An 18,751-nucleotide genomic window follows, 5' to 3' on the forward strand; every position below is an offset into this window, starting at 1 on the left:
CTTTTTCTAAAATTTAGTGTAAAATGCTCTTAAATCGATTAAAATAAAATGAGAGACACAAAACATAAACAAATGAAATAAAACAAAATAAAATAAAATAAAAACCTAAAATTGAATCAAATAAGTCTAAAAATAAAAAATTTGGTGTCTACAACGGTTTAGAAATCATGCTTTTCAATGTAGTAGTCTTCGATTGATTGTTTTCTTGGGGTTCGATTGTGCGCTATGTAGGGTTTTGTGATTTGACTCCGTAGTCTTGGCGAGAGCTAGGCAGGTGGTCCGTCGAATCCTTTGGTTCGCCTTAGGGGAAGATGAGGCTGTCACAGGTGGTATCAGCGCTGTTTCGTGTGGTCTCTGCGCAGAGTGAGATTGGGCCAAGTGGTGTTATGGCCCTGGATTCGTGGATGAGTGAAAAAGGTTAAGTGCTCTTTTGAGCTTAAGCTATGAAGCATGACATGTTATAGGTTTTAAACCTTTCTCATGGTACTTGGAGACTGTAGATATGTACGTCGGGTAGGAATCTTTAATATGGATGATTTACTCTTGGGACCGGCCGGCTCGAGTTGTGAATTATCTTATTGTGGATTCTTGTACTTGAGTACCAAATAGTGGAGAGCGCTAGAATGAGGGTTTGTATCTTGATTGCACTTTAGGTGAGTTTTCATGGCAAAAGGTACGGAAGATTCTAACATTTGACCTAGTAATTGGACTGATCGAGGGGATTGGATCTAAGAGTGTTATCATGGACGAATCTAGTCATAGTCTGGCTAGGGTTTCTATAGAGGGTGCCCAGATTGTGGTGTACATCGAGAAATTCGCATCGAAGAACTATTTTCTTTCTCCTATGAACGTGAGGACTTGATAAGTGTTTATTTGATTTGAGACGGTTTGACTGCAACGATATAGGTATCTCTACCTCGCCTTGGATATTTGATACCCGTAACTTGGTTCTCGATGAACTACCCTTGCTTATGCTTCCGTGATACCTATCCACTAATGTCAACATATGGACTTGGTTTGATTATTATTGTATCGAGATCGAGAGTTTAGGTATTAGGCAGAAAGATTTTGAAAACAAGGATGGGGCATAAGGTGTGAAACTTTTGATATACGACGTATGTTTTAAGGTTTCATTATGTACATAAGTGATGTGTGGCATAGTATCTTAAGATATTGCCCTAACTATGTTCTACTTTTCTGTCTATTTTATTTGAGAATATCTAAGTTTGATCTTCCGTGGTTGGATTGGGAGCAAAGGAACTTAACAGTTATATAGTTGGATTGCCACTTATACTTAGTTACTTATTATGATCCATTGATTTGCCTGGCAGGCTATCATTTGAGTTCCAACGAATCTGTGAGATGGCACACTTGATTGGTATGTATAATAAGGAAATCGAGATTCTTCGAAACGAAATAGAGGTTCAAAAGAGATTAGCTGAGTATTAGGAAGAGCGATGGAAACATGAATACTCGGAGAAAATTGAGCTATTGCACGAGAACATAAAATTGAAAAGGCTATACGAAGGGAAAACTTTTACGGAAGTTCCGGAGAAAGCCCAAAGGATAGAAATTTCAAGTGCACGGGTAAAGGCCCTTCATGCAAAGAAAAGGGGTGCACCTAGTGAAATTCAAAGGCAAGAACAAGGTGATCGAGGTAGACCACTCTTTAAGGTGGGTTTAGGAGCTAGTGGTGTGAGAATTTTGGGGTCACCTAAAAAAGATACTTCGAGTGGGGCCCCAGGTGAAGGAGGACAACTGAGAGGTGCCTCACAAGGAGATCAAACCTCAATTCCTCACCTACCTTGTGGCTATTGTGAAAAAATCAACAATACTGAGGAGAATTGTTCGAAAAAAAGGGAAAATGCCTGCGCTATGGGGGCGCCGATCACCGGATTGGTAACTGCCCAGTTCTTCTACGTGAAGGGAAAGGGATCCAGCAACCAATCAAGACTAACTCTGGACAAACAAAGGGGAAAGGGACTGGATTGAAAGTACTGGCTCGGGTGTATTCCCTAGAGCAACTTCAGATCCTTGACCAGTCTGAGGTCGAAGAAGGTATGACTCCTGACTCGTCCGATAGATCCTGATGGTAGGAAATTTCGAGGATGAAATTTCTTTAAGGGGAGAGAGTGTGAGGACCCGAAAATTTTTTTTTTTTTATATTATTTTATTTTATTTCCTCGCATGCATTTTTCTTCACTATACCCTATTATTTTGATTTTTTGTTCAGAGATTTGATAAGTGAGTAGAGTTTTTAAATCATTTTCCTAGTATAAGTTAGTCCATGTTAAATTTGAAGTGCGTTATGGACGTGGGACCCGCTAGTGAGGTTAGTGTGATAAAAACTTTGACGATTAGTTGAAATTTTGTAAAGGAATATTATTTCACAAGGTGTTAGGATATGATTAGAGGTTAGCTAGATAGATTAACCATTGGGAGAAAGAAGATAAGTTTAAACCCTACAAGGAACCAAGTGTCACTACACTATTGGAAGATGGACTTTGACCAAGCTTATTTAACTTTCCTAAACTTCAATTTTGACCAAAATTCCTTCCATTTCTTGTCTTCCTTGGACGAATTCCTTGAGGAGAAAAACAAGAGGAAAACCTTCAACTCCAACTCCATTTTCTTGCTCAATCTTGAGTTTCAACCAACCAAGTCACAAACTACTCCTTAAAAGTTGTTTACTAAGGAGGATTAAAGCTTCTAGTGGAGTGATTTTGGGAGGAAAGATACTAAGCTACCATTTTCTTGAGGTTCCAAGGCAATTTTCTAAGAAAATTCCTCTTTGCTTCTAATAGTTGCAAATTAGTGGTTTAAAGTTGTAGTTTTGGTAGTATTATGAGCATATTTCATAGTTTGAAGTAGTATTATGGAAATTTCAGTTTTTTGGTGAATATTCTGCCCTCATATGAAGCTTAATGATTAGCAATGGTTTTCTAGCTTTGTTATGTGATAAACTAGTGTATTATGTGCTAGATGGACTTGCCTAAAGAAATTTCTAGCCTTAGCTCCAATTTTCCAGCTTTAAGGATGAATCTGTTCTGTTTTGACCTGTTTAATTCGTCTATGTTAGAGGCCGAATCAGGCTTAGGTCAAAACATGAAAGTTGTAGCAAATGGTGTTAACTAGCTGCCTACAAAATTTCATCTCAATTGGAGCACTGTAGCTTGTGAAATAATCAAAATACCCTTGACTGCCCACAAGCCTTGTTTCACAGACAGTTTTCTGTTCTCTCTGAGATTTCGATTTTTGACCATGAAAATGCATGATTTGGCTTAGGAGGTCTTCATAAGAAATGTAGGTATATGTATTGGCTTTGAAACGCCATAAGATTTGTTTCAATCTGATAACTGTAGCTTCAGTTGTGGTTATCATGCCGAAAGGTGTGTTTTATAGCCTATGATTTGTATGTGCAAATGTGGTTGAATTGAGACGGTTTTGGTGTTGTTTATAGGGTGGAAAGTAAAGGAATTTAGGGTATATACTGTCCAATTTTTTTTGGGGATATTGGATTCCTTCGAGTTTGGTTTGATTTGGGGTATAAATGAAAGGTTTTTGGGTCGTTCAAGCCCTAGGTCCTCCCGTTACCTTTTCGTTCCCAAAATGACGCTTTTACACCCTTGCATTTGTAGTTCATTTGGATAGGCATACGACTCGTAGTTGAGTTCCATTTGTGAATGTTGTTCCCATAGGAGCCATAATTGTTTTGCTTTGATCGTTTATAGGACGTACCGCTGATCCAGGAAGTACTTCGAGAGGAAACGTTTGAATTTGTTTTACTTGAACTGGTGAGTGTATCATTCCCCTCATTTGTTGCTTAACTTGGTTTCTGTTCATGCAATCTGGATTTGAATGACTGTACTATCTGTTTATTCTGTTTGAGACAAGGGTGTACTTTATCACACTCGTTCTCTTGTCTGTATGCCCATTTACTGTGAAAATTTGAATCTGTTATCTACGCTTAATCTGCTGTCATTTGGACTTTGCACCCAATGACCTTTCTGTTACCTCTGAGCTTAAATCCTGTGGCTAGTTACTCGAGTCGAGTCGGCAAGGGCCTGGTCGATTAGATAACAAACCACGGTAGTCTGTTTCTAGAAAATCTTTGGGTATTGGAGACTCTGGATTTCCGTTATACTAGAGTATTACCACTTCTGTTTCTGTTGAGGTGTTCGGGCCAGGTAAGGGGTATGTTTGGTGGATGGAATTTGGTGTAAAGTGGGGTCTACGGACATGTTTGTTCTATATACGTTGACGGAGAGTCAACGAGTTTGGATCAAGTACTGCAATGGGAATTTTGGTTCCTGAGAGCCATCTGTATCCTTTTCATTTGAGGTGTTTGTTCATTTCCTTATATGTTGGGTAAATATGCCTTGAAAGTGAAATGCTATGATTTGTGACTACTTGTATTTGGTACCTCATTGAGCGTAAGATCACCCCCTTCCCATTATCTTTGTTTTTCCTTACAAGGAACAACACTTTTGAATTGTGATTTTGAAGAAAGGGTTGAGTTAGTGTAAACATTCTTTTGTTAAGCTCTTTTGTAATCAAAACCCTAAATTGTCTTTTAATCAGGTATCACGCTTTGATTTGTAAAGTTTTCAATGTATGTATTTAAGTGTTTAATTATGTAGATTAAGTGTATTCGTTTGAGATGGTAACCATTGGGTGATCGAACGCGCGCGGCGTTTGAACAAGGAAAGAAATTTCTGGCGGGGACTGTTCACCGAATCCGGCCAGTTCTTGGCCGGATTAGCAGGGATTTTTAAAAAAATTTTGGGTTGCTCACTGCCTCGAATTCGGCCAGCAATCCGGCAGAAAATCCGGCCAGATCTTGGCCGGATTGTGATGTGTCCTCTTCCGTTTGCATTTTCGATCCTGTTGAGGCATTTCTTCAAAGTACCCTTGTATCTTACAGTTTAGAAATCATGTTTTTCAACGTAGTAGTCTTCGATTGATTGTTTTCTTGGGGTTTGATTGTGCGCTATGTAGGGTTTTGTGATTTGACTCCATAGTCCTGGCGAGAGCTAGGCAGGTGGTCCGCCGAACCCTTTGGTTCGCCTTAAGGGAAAGTGAGGCTGTCACACCTTAGGTCGACTTCCTTCAGCACTAGATTGTTTAGATGTCGAGTTCTCTGGCCTTTGAATATTACCTCCTCCTGTCGGCGCACATGGACATCTCGAGAGCTGATGCTCGACATTGCCACAGTACAGACACTTTTTCAATTTCCTTCAGCACTCATTCTCTGTATGGTTGGGCTTGCTACAGTAACCACAAATAACTTGAGGAGCTACAGCCTGACCACTTGGAGATGTCCCTCTCGATTGACATCATCCATTGTGGCCTCCTCTTAATTGAATCTCTTTTAGTGTACTAGATGCCTCTTCTCCTTCCGTTCCTTTTTCACTTTTAGAAAGTGGAGCACCTTTATGTGCTTGTCCGGGAGGATGACAAGGAGTGCCCATTTTCTTGGCATGAAAATCTTTAACTTGCAGCCTTGCACTTTCGACTCTCTGCACTTTCTCTAGGGTTTCAATGAACGTAGAGATTTGGGCTGCTGCTAACCCTTCTTGAATCTCCACATTAAGTCCTTGTACAAAGCACCTTATCCTCCTCCGTTCATTAGTCACCAATTCTGGAGCGTACTTAGAAAGTCTAGTAAATTTTCCTTCATATTCGGCCATACTAGAAACCCCCTATCTCAACTTTATGAATTCATCCTCCTTTTTCTCTTGAATCAAGGGCAGGAGAAACTTCTCATTAAACTCCCTTGTGAAGTTTTCCCAAGTCCAAGGGGTCTGCGCTCTTTCCTATTTTCCCCTTATCACATCCCACCAAGCACGTGCTGTGACAGCCCCACCTTCCCCTAAGGCGTACCAAAGGGGTTAGCGGACTGCCTGCCCAACTCTCACAAGGACTACTAAGATAGTTATACACAATCTAAAATGTTCCGGAATAAAATAGCGCGCTTACACGATTCAAAATCGCAAAATAGAAAATGAAAAAAGAAAAAAAAATGGAACCGTAAATGAATAGTGACTGCCACATCACCATCCAGCCAGAACCCAATCGAATACAGATAATGTTATATAACTCTAGAGAATGAACATTTCCAAACCAAATATGATACATGAACATGGTTAAACGATTTTATACACATACGTTTGTAATTTACAAATCAAAAGGAAAATATTTGGATCAAAGTACATTTAGGATTTTTCCAACCATCGAGGAGCTTTACAAAAGAATATATTAAAACTAGCTCAACTCATGCCTCAAAACATCATAGTCTCCAAAAGGTTGTTCCCTGTAAGGAAAACAAAATTTAACGGAGTGAGCTTTCGCCCAATGAGGTACCATCACTCAGGCATTCAAGGAGTACATAATCACAAGGATGCATAATTCAAATACGTTCATAAAGTGAGCACTGTGACGCCCCACTTCTCCCAAGGGCAAACCCAAAGGTATCGGCGGGACGCCTGCCCAGCTCTCGCCAGGACTCGGTACAATCCGTAATGCAAAACTAGGAATACTTCAAATAACTTCCATATACATATTTAAAGTACTCCAAAACACTGCATACTTACAAATAGTTAGCTCTCAAGCTTAATACAACTCAAAAGAATATCTACTACAGCCATATGTTGTAATACAACTTAAAGTCTTCAAAAGAAAATAATCTAGTACTATTCACGAGCACTCTTGGTCTCGAACCCTGTTAAGGAAAACAAAAACATGGAATGAGCTACACAGCCCAGTGAGGTTCCAAGACACTCTAGCAGTTCTAATAAACCAAGTAATTTGAGCATACCAAACGTATGATTCAAGGTAGCACATTGGCACATTAACATGAGATAGTTATCATTGTACGAGTAATTTGAGCAAATCACAGGTATGGGTCAGGGTTGCACGTTGGCACATTAGCATGAAACAGTGGTCATTATGCAAAAATAAACACATATTGAAGGATACGATGTTCCGGTGGAACCATTTCGATCAACTGCACCTTATGACTTCAGAACCCCTCGATTTGTCTGGCCGTCACCTTATCCCTCCAGTGGTAGTACTCGAGTATATCGAAACGGTGTCCCAAGGTTTCAACCTACCCGACTGAGCCCAGTCCTAGCTCGAGTAGGTTAGTAACCAAGGGCAGGGCCCAGTTCAGTTTAGAGCTTACAACATGCACAAGTAATCAAGTAAACCGATGAACGGCGAAAATTTATCATTTTAGTAGGTCGAGTGAAATAAAGTACACACTCGCCTTAAAATGGTGGACAATTTCATATGAGCAATTATAGTAACACATAACACCTAAACAAGTAAGGAATATACCGAAATTTCATATGAATACGGAATTTATGGTAATCAAGTAGTCAAGTAATAAAGTAATCGGGTAATCAAGTAAATTGGTAAACGGTAAGTAATTACGGTTAACGGTTAACGGTTAAGTAATCACGGTTAATTGGTAAACATTTATCATTTAAGTAGGCTGCCATTGGCCGTCTCCCACGTTTACCACTTAAGAGTCGAGGAGATTCACTCCGATCGACTTATGCAGCCATAGCATAATTAATCATTAAAACACTTCACGTAAATATGCAATTCAAGTATTTCATGTCGAGTAATTCAAATATACCTTACTTAAATATACATGAGTGTGGTAAATACTTAACATGTAGCACTTAACACTTATTGATCATGGAATAAGCATGTCATAAACTTATTCAAATTACGTACTCCTATATGGAACACTCACCTATTCAAAACAAGTGAGTAAGCGCTCAAACAAATGTTTAGGCATCCGCTCCGAGTTCCTCTTGAAGGTCCCCTTGAGTGCTTGAGCAAACAATAATCAACTTCACTCACAATCATGCATTTATCAAGAAGGGATGTACACTCATCTAGACTAAATAAAAGTCTTAAAAGAGAGCTTCAATTCCCTTAACTTGAGGTTCAAGAGTGAAGTTTTAAAGTCCGAAGAGCAAAACTAGCATTTCCATGAAATCAAGTTCAAAACGTTCAATCGATATCGAGAAAAGAAGTCAAGTTTCCAAAATTTCATTTTCTAAGAAATTGACAAATTTCAGCTTTGTGTGTCAATTTAGAAAAATCATATCTTGCACTTCGTAAGTCCAAAATTGGAAAACTTGGTACCGTTGGAAACTACTTCCAAAACACTAAAAGTTCCTAGAAGATACTTTTCCATGATTCCAAATGGAAGATATTCAAAATTTGGCTCAAAGTTGCTGTTTTGTACCCTTAAGACAGTTTTGAGGTTGGTTTTTGGCCAAATTTGGAAAGTCAACAAAATTCACAGAATTTGAACTAGTCTCACAAATTTGGAACTCAATTAGAGCTGTAATCAAAGTTTAAAACAAATGAAATGGAACAAGAATCGAAGTTTTGAGCGCCAAGATATAGCAGCTCAAAGTTGGCTAAAAATTCCTCATTGATTAAGAATTTTCAGATTTGAAACATGAACTTTGGGACTTCAGTTGGACATTGAAATAGACTCGGAATGGTACAAAATTTGGTAGTATTACTCTACCATATAAGGGATATTCCTCTGTCAAATTTCATATAAAAAATCGTTCGGGAAGTCAGTTAACAAAGCCACTAAAGTTCCAAGAATTTCCAAGGCAATTCTGCCTTGTACTTCAATTTTCTTTTTTAAAAGCTTTGTTCCACACAATCAACTTCAATTAATTCAAATATTGAAATTAATGTTCCATAAACATCCAATAAGCAATTTAGAAGTAATTGACATCAAGGTTTTCGAAATATAACTTCCCAAATCAGATTTGACCATTCGGCCAAGAGAAAAGGAAAATTTTCCAGATTCGAAGAGCAACTTTGGGACATCATTTGTATATCGAAATGGTATTAGATTGACACAAAGATTGGTACAATTAAACTTCCATATGAGGACTACTCCTCTACCAAATTTCATTTGAAAATTCACACGGGAAGGTAGTAAACTAAACTACCAAAGTTCAAGAAAATCCCAAGACCAATCTGTCTTTTGCTTCCTTCTTCCTTTTCAAACATTTTGCCCAATGAAAATGATTCAAATCTGGTCCATTTATGAAACAAAAGTCTGAGAAACATCTAATATACATTTGATAAGTGATTGACACCAAAATTTTCAAAATAACAAGTCCCAAACAAGATAGGCCATTGATCAGTCCAAAATGAGGGTTTTCAAGCAATGATGCAGGTCTGTAATTTGGCCATAATTTACTCAATTCATCTCAGAATTGAGCGTGGTCAGTGGAGTTGAAAACTAAATTCATAAAGCTACAATTTATTAGAAGAAATCATTTCCAAAATCTGTCCACAACTAGCTCGTATTCGAGCATTAAGTTGTTTCCCAAAGCAGAGCTTCCAGCTCAAACGAGAAACACAATAGGGAAATTCAAAAGGTTGGTACGGATGGCTCAGGTGGAACCAGGACATGCATTTTATACCATTGGAAAGATGGAAATGTCTAGTTTCCAGTGCCACAAACAACACTCAATTTTGACATCGGAGAAAAGAGTTATGGCTGTTTGAAAAACACTGCCAGAGCAGTTAGGGAAAAATTCCAGTTTTGATGAACTTTCGAAATCACAATATTTGGCCAACCAAATCACGTAATTTTTTGATGAAACTTTCTACACAACCTATATAACATATATTCATCATAAAAAAGTCAATTGAACCACAAAAAAAATGCACTAAGGGCCACGGTAATAGCAAGCGCAGAATTGTCCACTTTGCTCAACTCACTCCTTTTGTGTTTTCTTCCACAACACAACTTATTTTCACTAGATTAAACACTAATCCAACATAAACAACATCAAATATCATCAAATCAGTCCATCAAACTATTGTGGGATTTCATAGAGCCCACACATCAAGTTTCCAACATAAATAAAGCTACCCACATGAATATATGAACTTATAAGTGCAATATAACTTCCATGAACTAAAATTTCGGTCCTTGGAAGCTAAGAAAAAACCATGAGAAGCAAGCCCTCTTCCTAGCCTAGGTTGATCTCCAAGTAGTTTTGAGCTTCTGGTAGAAATTCCAAGTGATTTGGTGCAATTTGAGAGGTGAAATGAAGAAGGAACTTTGGTCTCTTTCTCTTGGTGTTGCACGGCTGGTTTGAGAAGGAAAAGAAGAGATGGTGGCTGATGATAAGCTTCCGTGAGAAGCTTTACAATTTGTGGCCAAAAATTGTTCCAAAAGTCAACCCTTCAATAGCGCGCAAACGCGCGCGTTTCGTGCTTGTTTCCTCTCGGGTTTGTTTCACTTGTGCACGAAACCTCCAATGCACATGTATTCATATAATTATTGTTCACTCTTAATAATCTAAAAATAAAGGTCTAAAGTCCCTCAATTAATCGCGCGCGCAAAAAATGCGAATTTCGAACTTGTGCGCGATAAAGTGCAATTTCTAAGAAATTCTTATAACGATAGTATCACTAGCTAATACTTGAGTACTTAAAAATAAAAATACCTATTTTAAGACTAATGTATAAGTCTCCAAATTTTCAAGATCATTGTACTCTTGAATCAGTTATTGTCTTCAAATGCGTATTCACTATTCTCGCTAGATGAGTTTTCAAAAATTAAATTTTCGTAACAAGTCATTTTAAAATATATGCAAGTCGTAGTTCCATGTAATTGGATCCAAAAAGGTTGGAATAAAATATTCAGAGAAAACGGGTGAGTAAATAATTAATTAAGCCAGTAAAATGAAATAAGAATAAGAAAAATTGTGGGTCCTCACAAGCACAACTAACACCACACAATAAATGAGAGAAAAGGATACGGACGGCTCTCAAGAGCCTTTTCCACTTTTGCCATACTTGATCTCACCTCATTGACGCTCCGTCAATGATACAGAGTAACCAATACCGTAGACTCCACTTTTCTCCAATTTTCGTCCACCTCACATATCTCTTACCGGGCCCGAACTCCAACCAGTTCAGAAATGATAATACTCGAGTATACCGGAATCAAGAGTCTCATACCCAATGATTCCACAAAACAGTCCCCATGGCTTGTCAATTTCCTTGACCATGCCCTTGCTGGCTCGATTCAATTGACCACCAATGGGGTTGAGTTCAGAGTTAACAGTAAAGGTCGTTGGATACACGTCCAACGACACCAGTTCAAGTACATTCATGAGAAATTCAATTGATACAGTAAACAATCACATAAGCCATAGAGTACGAGAGTGATAAAGTACACCCTCGTCTCAATCAATATCATCAGTAAACACAAGTATTTCAATCATAAATTTCAAGTATAACAAAGCCATGAAGTAACAATCATGTGAGTAGTACACTTACCAATCAAACAAAGAGATTTCACAAATTTCCGCCCAACAAGCGCCTTGGGTCACCGGCACGCCCTAAAACATTCAAGAAAACACAATGAGACTCGAACACGAGTCATAAACCTAATCCACATACAACTAATGCAAAGCCAAAAGAACTTGAAAGTGAAAATAAGGAACACTTGGTGCTAAATGTTTAGACAACCCCAAAGTCACTCATAAAATAATCTCATTTCAATAGCCGTTCTGTGAGAACCCTCACTTTAAAATATAATTTTCTTAAATTACTAGTCTTATTCTAGGATTTAAATCATATATTATATGCCCTTATAATATATTTTCTATATGTTATAATAATTTCCATGTATAATGTTCCATTTTATTTTACTTGAAGTAAGAATATTTTCTTGAGCTAAATTAAATTAATGCACCACTTGTGTTTGTCCAAGTGTTCTTTTGTTAGCGGTAGTAATTTATGTGAGTGATTAGAGATGTTAATCATGTATTGGTACATTTGGAAAGTTAAGTAGACCATTAGTCAAAGATTAAGAAAGGTTTGGTTAAGAAAAGAGCCATGTGGCAAAACCTTGACCATAGGCTCGTTGACTAAGGATTAAGAGACAAAATAAAAACTAAGCAAACCCTTTCTTTTCCTCTTAGAGTGGCCGAACCCTAGCTCAAGAAAGAGAGAGAGAGAGCTCCTAAATAAGGTTTTCTTACCTAAACAAATCAAGGACCAAAATTCAAAAGAGAGGAATTTAGGGTTTGTAAGGAAACTTTCTTTGTTTCAAGTGGTGAATCCAACCTTGAAGCCTCTACTTGGTGGATTTCTTGGTGATTTGAACACCTTGTAAGTAAGGTAAGTAGTCTTTAATTTGGGGGTTTTATGTGTTAGATCATCTACTAGAAGCTCTAATCATGAATTGCAAGTTGTTGTGGTTGGAATTGGAAGTTAACCCCTTGAATTAAACAAGTAGTGGATGAATTGTTAGTATGCACACCAAGTGTTTGATGAAATGTCCAACTCTTATTCATGTATGTTTATGAGGAATTGATATGTTTTAAAACCCTATATAGTTAGATTTAATACTTGAGATGTGCAAAAGGTGGAAATAATGAGAAGAGTGAAAGTTGGGAAAGAATTAAAGTGTGCTGACCGAAACTTTTAAGCTTGCTGTCCGGTTTTTACCCCGATGTTTCATGCATATTTTGGCTACAAATGTGAGTGATATATGTTGGGTTATGTGTGTGGAGGTTGTCTACAAAGAATTAGCCAATTTGGTTGAGTAAATTTTGAGTTGCAAGCAAAGGGACAAAACTGGACTAGGTCCAGAAACTTTCTGTCCAGCAATGTTGTAAAGGCTATAACGTTTTATTCACTGATCGGATTTGAGTGCCATTTGTGGCATTGGAAAATAGACACTTAGAGCTTTAAAACGGTACCTAGCTCATGTTCTGGTTCGTCCCGAGCAATCCGTGGCAAGTCGTGAAAGTCGGCTGCCAGTGCGGTACTGTTCATCCGAGGCAGTCCAGAAATTTCTTTTGGCTTCTTAATTTTGAGTCACTTAAGCTAGGATTTTGGAAATGGTTTCTTCACGAAAAATTTATCCTTAAGAACTTAGTTTCCAACGCAATTGACGGAACCTAATTCTGACTCTCCTACCATGAGCAGTGACCGTTTTCCCGAGACTCATCAGGCGAGGCAGTTTACCTATTAGGGAACTTTTGAACTTTAGTGGGTTTTTCTCTTGCCAAGCTTTCATGTACATACTAGATGTGTTTTCCCATGAACTTTCACCATGGTTTAGACCCTATTTACATACTGGATTAAGTAGCTTAGGCTAGTTACTTGGTCTCTTCATGAACCTACACGTTCGTAAGGAACGAATTCACTCATTAATGTTTTCACTCGTTGACCTAGGTTTGGGCAACGACGGTGTTCGTAACTAAGGCGTTTGACGTCGACTATCACTTTTGCTTGACAGGCGAGTGTTCCACAACCTGCTACTTGTTATGTGGGATACTTGTATATGTGAAAACGTTGATGTGCTATTGACTGAGCCAAACACTGTTTTAATTAAAGTTGGAGGCGAGTGTGTACTTTATCGCACTCGACCTTCCTTGATTTCCACTGAGGCTCTATATATTGTTACACTGTGATGTGAAATTTTAATTGTGATTGTGAATGAGTTGTTAGGGTGATATCCCTTCAACTACTGTTACTGTTTGGGTACCCAACCTCATAGGTGAGTCGGTTGTATCGAGCCAACAAGGGTTTGGTCGAGAAGGCCGATAAACCTTGAGGACTGTTTATTGTTCACTGAAATCGGTATACTCGAGTATTACCAAACTACTGTTATGAAGTGCGGGCCCGGTAGGGGGTTGATTGGTGGACGGAGACTGGTGAAAATGGTGTTCTACGGACCTACATACTGTTACAATTGTTGACGGAGTGTCAACAGGAGGCAATTGCGATCAAGCTCAAGGGGGCCTTTGGCTTTTGAAAGCCACCCGTATCCTTAAATTGAACTGTGTTTACTGTCATTTTACCATACGGTGCCTAATGGATAATTTGTGATTTTTATGTGATTATGTGATTACTTGATTTACCTGGAACCTCACTGGGCTTTAGCTCACCCCATTCCCTTTGTTTTCCTTAACAGATCGGGAAGGGTTTTGATCAAGGGCTTACTTAGCTTTATTTTGCCATTTTGCGTTTTGAGGTTGTAACTTCCTTTTAAGCAGACTTGTAAACTTAATTTCTTAAGTATGGTTTTATTATGTAATTTGGAGTAGAGTGTAGTAAGTTGACATGATGATATATGTACTAAGCTGAAATGTTGGATTAGTGATTATGCTTGAATTAGAGTTTCAATTTCAGTTATTGAATGATGTTACGTGGCTTCATTAATGATAGAAGTTCTTTGAACGACTGAGTCCTGGCGAGAGCTGGACAGATAGTCCGCTGATACCCTAGGGTTCGCCCTAGGGAGAGGTGGGGCTGTAACACGTTCAATAGGCTCAGTGTCGTATAGGTACAAAATCAAGCTAGGAAAAAGTCCAGAAATGAAGTTTAAGCCCTAAAACAAAAGACAGGTTTGACGTCGCTTAGCGTATCGGACACAACCGAAGGTACGCTTATTGAATTGGTGTGCAATTTATACCTTTTCGAAGCTAAGATAAAGGGTTACAATTTTGAAGAAGACCACTCAGTCCAGTTCGTAGTGTAACCAGATCAAAATTTCAAATTACAGAACCAGAGTCTCATAATCAGACTAGTTAACCGCACGATGCTTAAACGACAATAACTCAGGCTACTAAAGTCCAATTGAGGCGTTTTCAGAGCCGTTGGAAAGCTAAGACGTAGCACTACAACTTCCGTGTTTTGGCCAAAGGCTAATTCAGTACGGATCAGGGTGAACAGACGCGGTCAAATTGGTGAAATGTCAACACTGTCCACCGAACTCTACCTATGGCAGTCAGGGGTATTTTTGTCTTTTCACATCCTACAGTACTCGAATTGGGCTGAATTTTACATACAGCTATAAAACATCATTTCCTACAAATTTCATGTTTTAACCTAAGGCCGTTTCGGCCTCCATCATGGCCGAACAGAATCAGGCAGAACATGGTTAGTTGAAACCCTAAACTGGAATTTCCGCACCAAACCAGAAGTTTTATGCAACCAATCATATCTAACATATACCAACTCCATTTTACACTATAACAAACCATCAATCCATGACTAAACAATAATTACTATATAAAAACAGAAAAATCAATAATAAATCAAAAATCCATCAAAACTCCACTTCTAACCATCAAACCTACTACAAATCAACATATTTAGCCACAAAAGCCAGTAGTAAACCATTATTAAGAACAAACTATGAATTTGTACACACCATACCTTGATACCTCAAGAAAGGTAGTAGCTTAGGTTTCTTTCTTCCAAAACAACTCCACCACCTTCTATAATACTACTTAACCAAGGATTTTATAGAGTAAAGTTGAAGTTCTATGGTTGGATCACAAGATTGGTGCAAGAAATGGATGAAGTAGTTGGAGTTTTCTCTTCTTTTCTCTCCTTAGAAGTTTCGGCCAAGAGGATGAAGAAAATGATGATTTTTGGGTCAATTTTGGTTATTTAGTAAAGTTGGGGTAAGATGGTCAAAGTCCAAGGTGGAATCATAAAGTGACACATGGCACCTTTTTGGTTTTAAACTTATCTCCAAGTCTCTCCAATATTAATCCATCTAGGGAACCTCTAATTACCTCTTAACACCTAGTAAATTAATCCCGATATACAAAACTTAACCTAATTAGCCGAATAATTCACACTTAACGCACTAGCGGGTCCCACGTCCAATGTACATTCCTAAAAAATGATTTAAAAACTATATTCACTCATAAAAATTATCTAGAAAATTTTCCTAATAAAGAAAATATAGAAAATACGTGCAAATAAATAAAATAAAGCCTAGAAAATAAGAAAATTTTTGGGTTCTCTTAAGCATCGTATCAAAGTTCTATTGCATCGCTTAGTTTAGTTAATTTGGTTTCTGAGAGTTCATTTTCTCGAAGTCTTTTTGTGCATTTTGTAGGGTTTATGTATGTTCCGGATCCATAATCTCGGCGAGAGCTGGGCAGGTGGTCCGCCGAACCATTTGGTTCGCCTTAAGGGGAGGTAGGGCTGTCACAGGTGGTATCAAAGCAGTTTCGTGTGGTCTCTGCGCGGAATGAGCTTGGGCCAAGTAGTGTTATGGTCCTGATATCGTGAATGAGTTATAGGGTTAAGTGCTCTTTTGAGCATAAGTTATAAATTATGAAGTGTTATAGGTTTCAAACCTTTATCATGGTACTTCAGGTAGATAGATATGTATGTTGGGTAAGAATCTTACAATTGGTTGATTTGCACTTGGGAGCGTACGGCCTAAGTCGTAAATCCTCCTAGTTTTGGATTCTTGTACTTGAGTACCAAATACTTTTCCTAAGGGAATACTTGTGAATTCGGAAGGGGTATAGTCTTGTGTATGATGAGGTGACTAGAAATTATAAGTGATTTTGAGATAAGTTCTGATGACAAAGGTCAGAGCATGGAGGATTCTTGTATTGGTCTTAACATTGACCCGATTGAGGAGATTGGATCAAGGAATGCTATCTCGGATTTGCCCAATAAAAGTTTAGCTAGGGTTTTGATAGATAGTGGTTAGATTTAGACTTTAATAGTTGTTGTGGATGTTTAACGTGTTAGCTTTGAAAACCTATTTTGTTTCCCCTATGAATGTGCAAATTGTTATGTGTCTACTTGATTTTGCTATGGACTACTTTAAACTACATATGTAATTATTTTGTGACATATCAGATAAATGTATTTTGGATTCTTGATTGACTACCTGTGTCTATGTGCCTAATTGAACCCTATCCTTTGAGATATATATATCTAATGGAAAAGAAAGCTAAGAAAATGATATTTGGGCATCTGTGTAGATTTAGACGACCTCGGGATTAAGGAAGGGTCATTGAAAATCTGTGACTGACCAAATCGAGAACCTAGGGCCGAGATGAGGGACCAAGTAGTGTAGGCCTATGTCTCAGATTCGAAACGCCATAAGATTTCTTTCAATCCGAGAGGTGTAGCTTCAGTTGTAATTGAAAATGTAAAAAGGTGAGAGGAACTTGATGATTTTAGATTTCCTTTGCTTGATATGATATTTGTGATCAAGGGAATTGGACTAGAGCTAGGAAACTATTTATGATGGATGAGGATCATGAGCTGTGGTTGGTAAATGATTCCAAAATTGTTTTCAAAATTATTTTTGAACTATTTTTTGCACTATTTTCTTGTGTGTGTGCCATGCAATGATTTGGCTCAGATGAGTGCTTGGAAGTCTTATGCTTAAAACCAACGTCTCTATTTTAATGACAATTGACTTGAATATGGGAGTACCGATGGCTCATTTGTACCGCTTGACTAATACTGGATTTTATTGGAGAATTGCATGTTTAAGTACCATGATTTCTCTGGCTCACAAGAGCAATAAACGTACATTTGATTACTGATTCATGACACCAGCTAAATGCACTATTGCAAAACTTATTTGATTATTGAGTTTTCTGGATACTCGTTGAGCTTTTAGCTCACCTTAAAATATTTATTTCCTCTCTACAGGACTCGAGGCAAAGGAAGCACTTGTATTAACTTGTTAGTGTGACGGGATGGGAGATCTCGGGTATATTTTGAATTTCGATTAGAGTGATCCTTAGTGTCTGAGTGACTTTCGAGAACTATCCTGACTTGATTAGGGCATGAATGAGGAGAAGCTCTTGTAAGATAGAAGAATTCACTGTAGAATCATTTTTATAAGCAAAAGAGAGAATTTTGAGAACACAATTCTTTTAAAGGGGAGAGAGTGTGAGGACCCGCAAAATTCTCCTTGTTTTATTTTATTTTATTTTATTTTCTGCGTGCATTTTCCTTACTTTAATTTTATTATATTAATTTTTCAGAGATTTTATAAGTGAGTATCGTTTTTAAATCATTTTTCAGGTATAAGTTAGTTTGTATTAAGTTTGGAGGGTGTTAAGGACGTGGGACCCGCTAGTGCGGTTAGTACGGTAAAATTTTGGCGATTAGTTGAAGTTGTATAAAGGGATGTTGTTTTCTAAGGTGTTAAGAGATAATTAGGGATTAGCTAGAAAGATTAGTGTTGGAAGACAAAGCTAATTAGAGTAAACTCTAGAAGCTAAGTGTCAAGACACCATTGGAGGGTGGATTTTGACTCAAGACCATCTTACTTTCTAATTAGCCAAATTTGACCAAACTTCCTCCAATTTTTCTCTAGCTTAGCCGGCCTTATGAAGGAAAAAAGAGAGAAAGAAAGCTCCAACTTCATCCTCCATCCTTTGCTTGAATCTTGAGATTTCACCGATAATCTTGCAAAATACTCCATAGAAGTTGTTTACTAAGGAGGATTAAAGGATTGAGTGGAGTGATTTTGGAGGGACAAGCTCTAAGCTACCATCTTTGTTGAGGATACAAGGTACTTTGGACAAGGAACTTCCTTTTCCTTCATATATGTGTAAATTAGTGGATTATAGTTGCTACATAGGTAACTTTGTAAGAATATTTTATGGTTTGAAGTAGTTTTATGGTAAATTTCAGATTTATGGTGAAAATTCTGATCACATGTGATGCTTGAGGGTTGTCCATGTTTTGATAGCTTAGCAATGTGTAATATTGAAGTTTTATAGACTAGTTTAACTTGCCTAAAGAAATTTTAGCTTGTGTGCCTAAATTCCAGCAATGGAAGGTTGAAACTGCCCAGCTACTGACCTGTACGTATGTCCATGTTAGAGGTTGAATCTGTGAGAACCCGAAAATTTCTTTATTTTCTAGCCATTATTTTATTTCTTTG

This window comes from Coffea eugenioides, chromosome 4, assembly GCF_003713205.1.
Source record: "Coffea eugenioides isolate CCC68of chromosome 4, Ceug_1.0, whole genome shotgun sequence".
In the NCBI taxonomy this organism is placed as follows: Eukaryota; Viridiplantae; Streptophyta; class Magnoliopsida; order Gentianales; family Rubiaceae; genus Coffea; species Coffea eugenioides.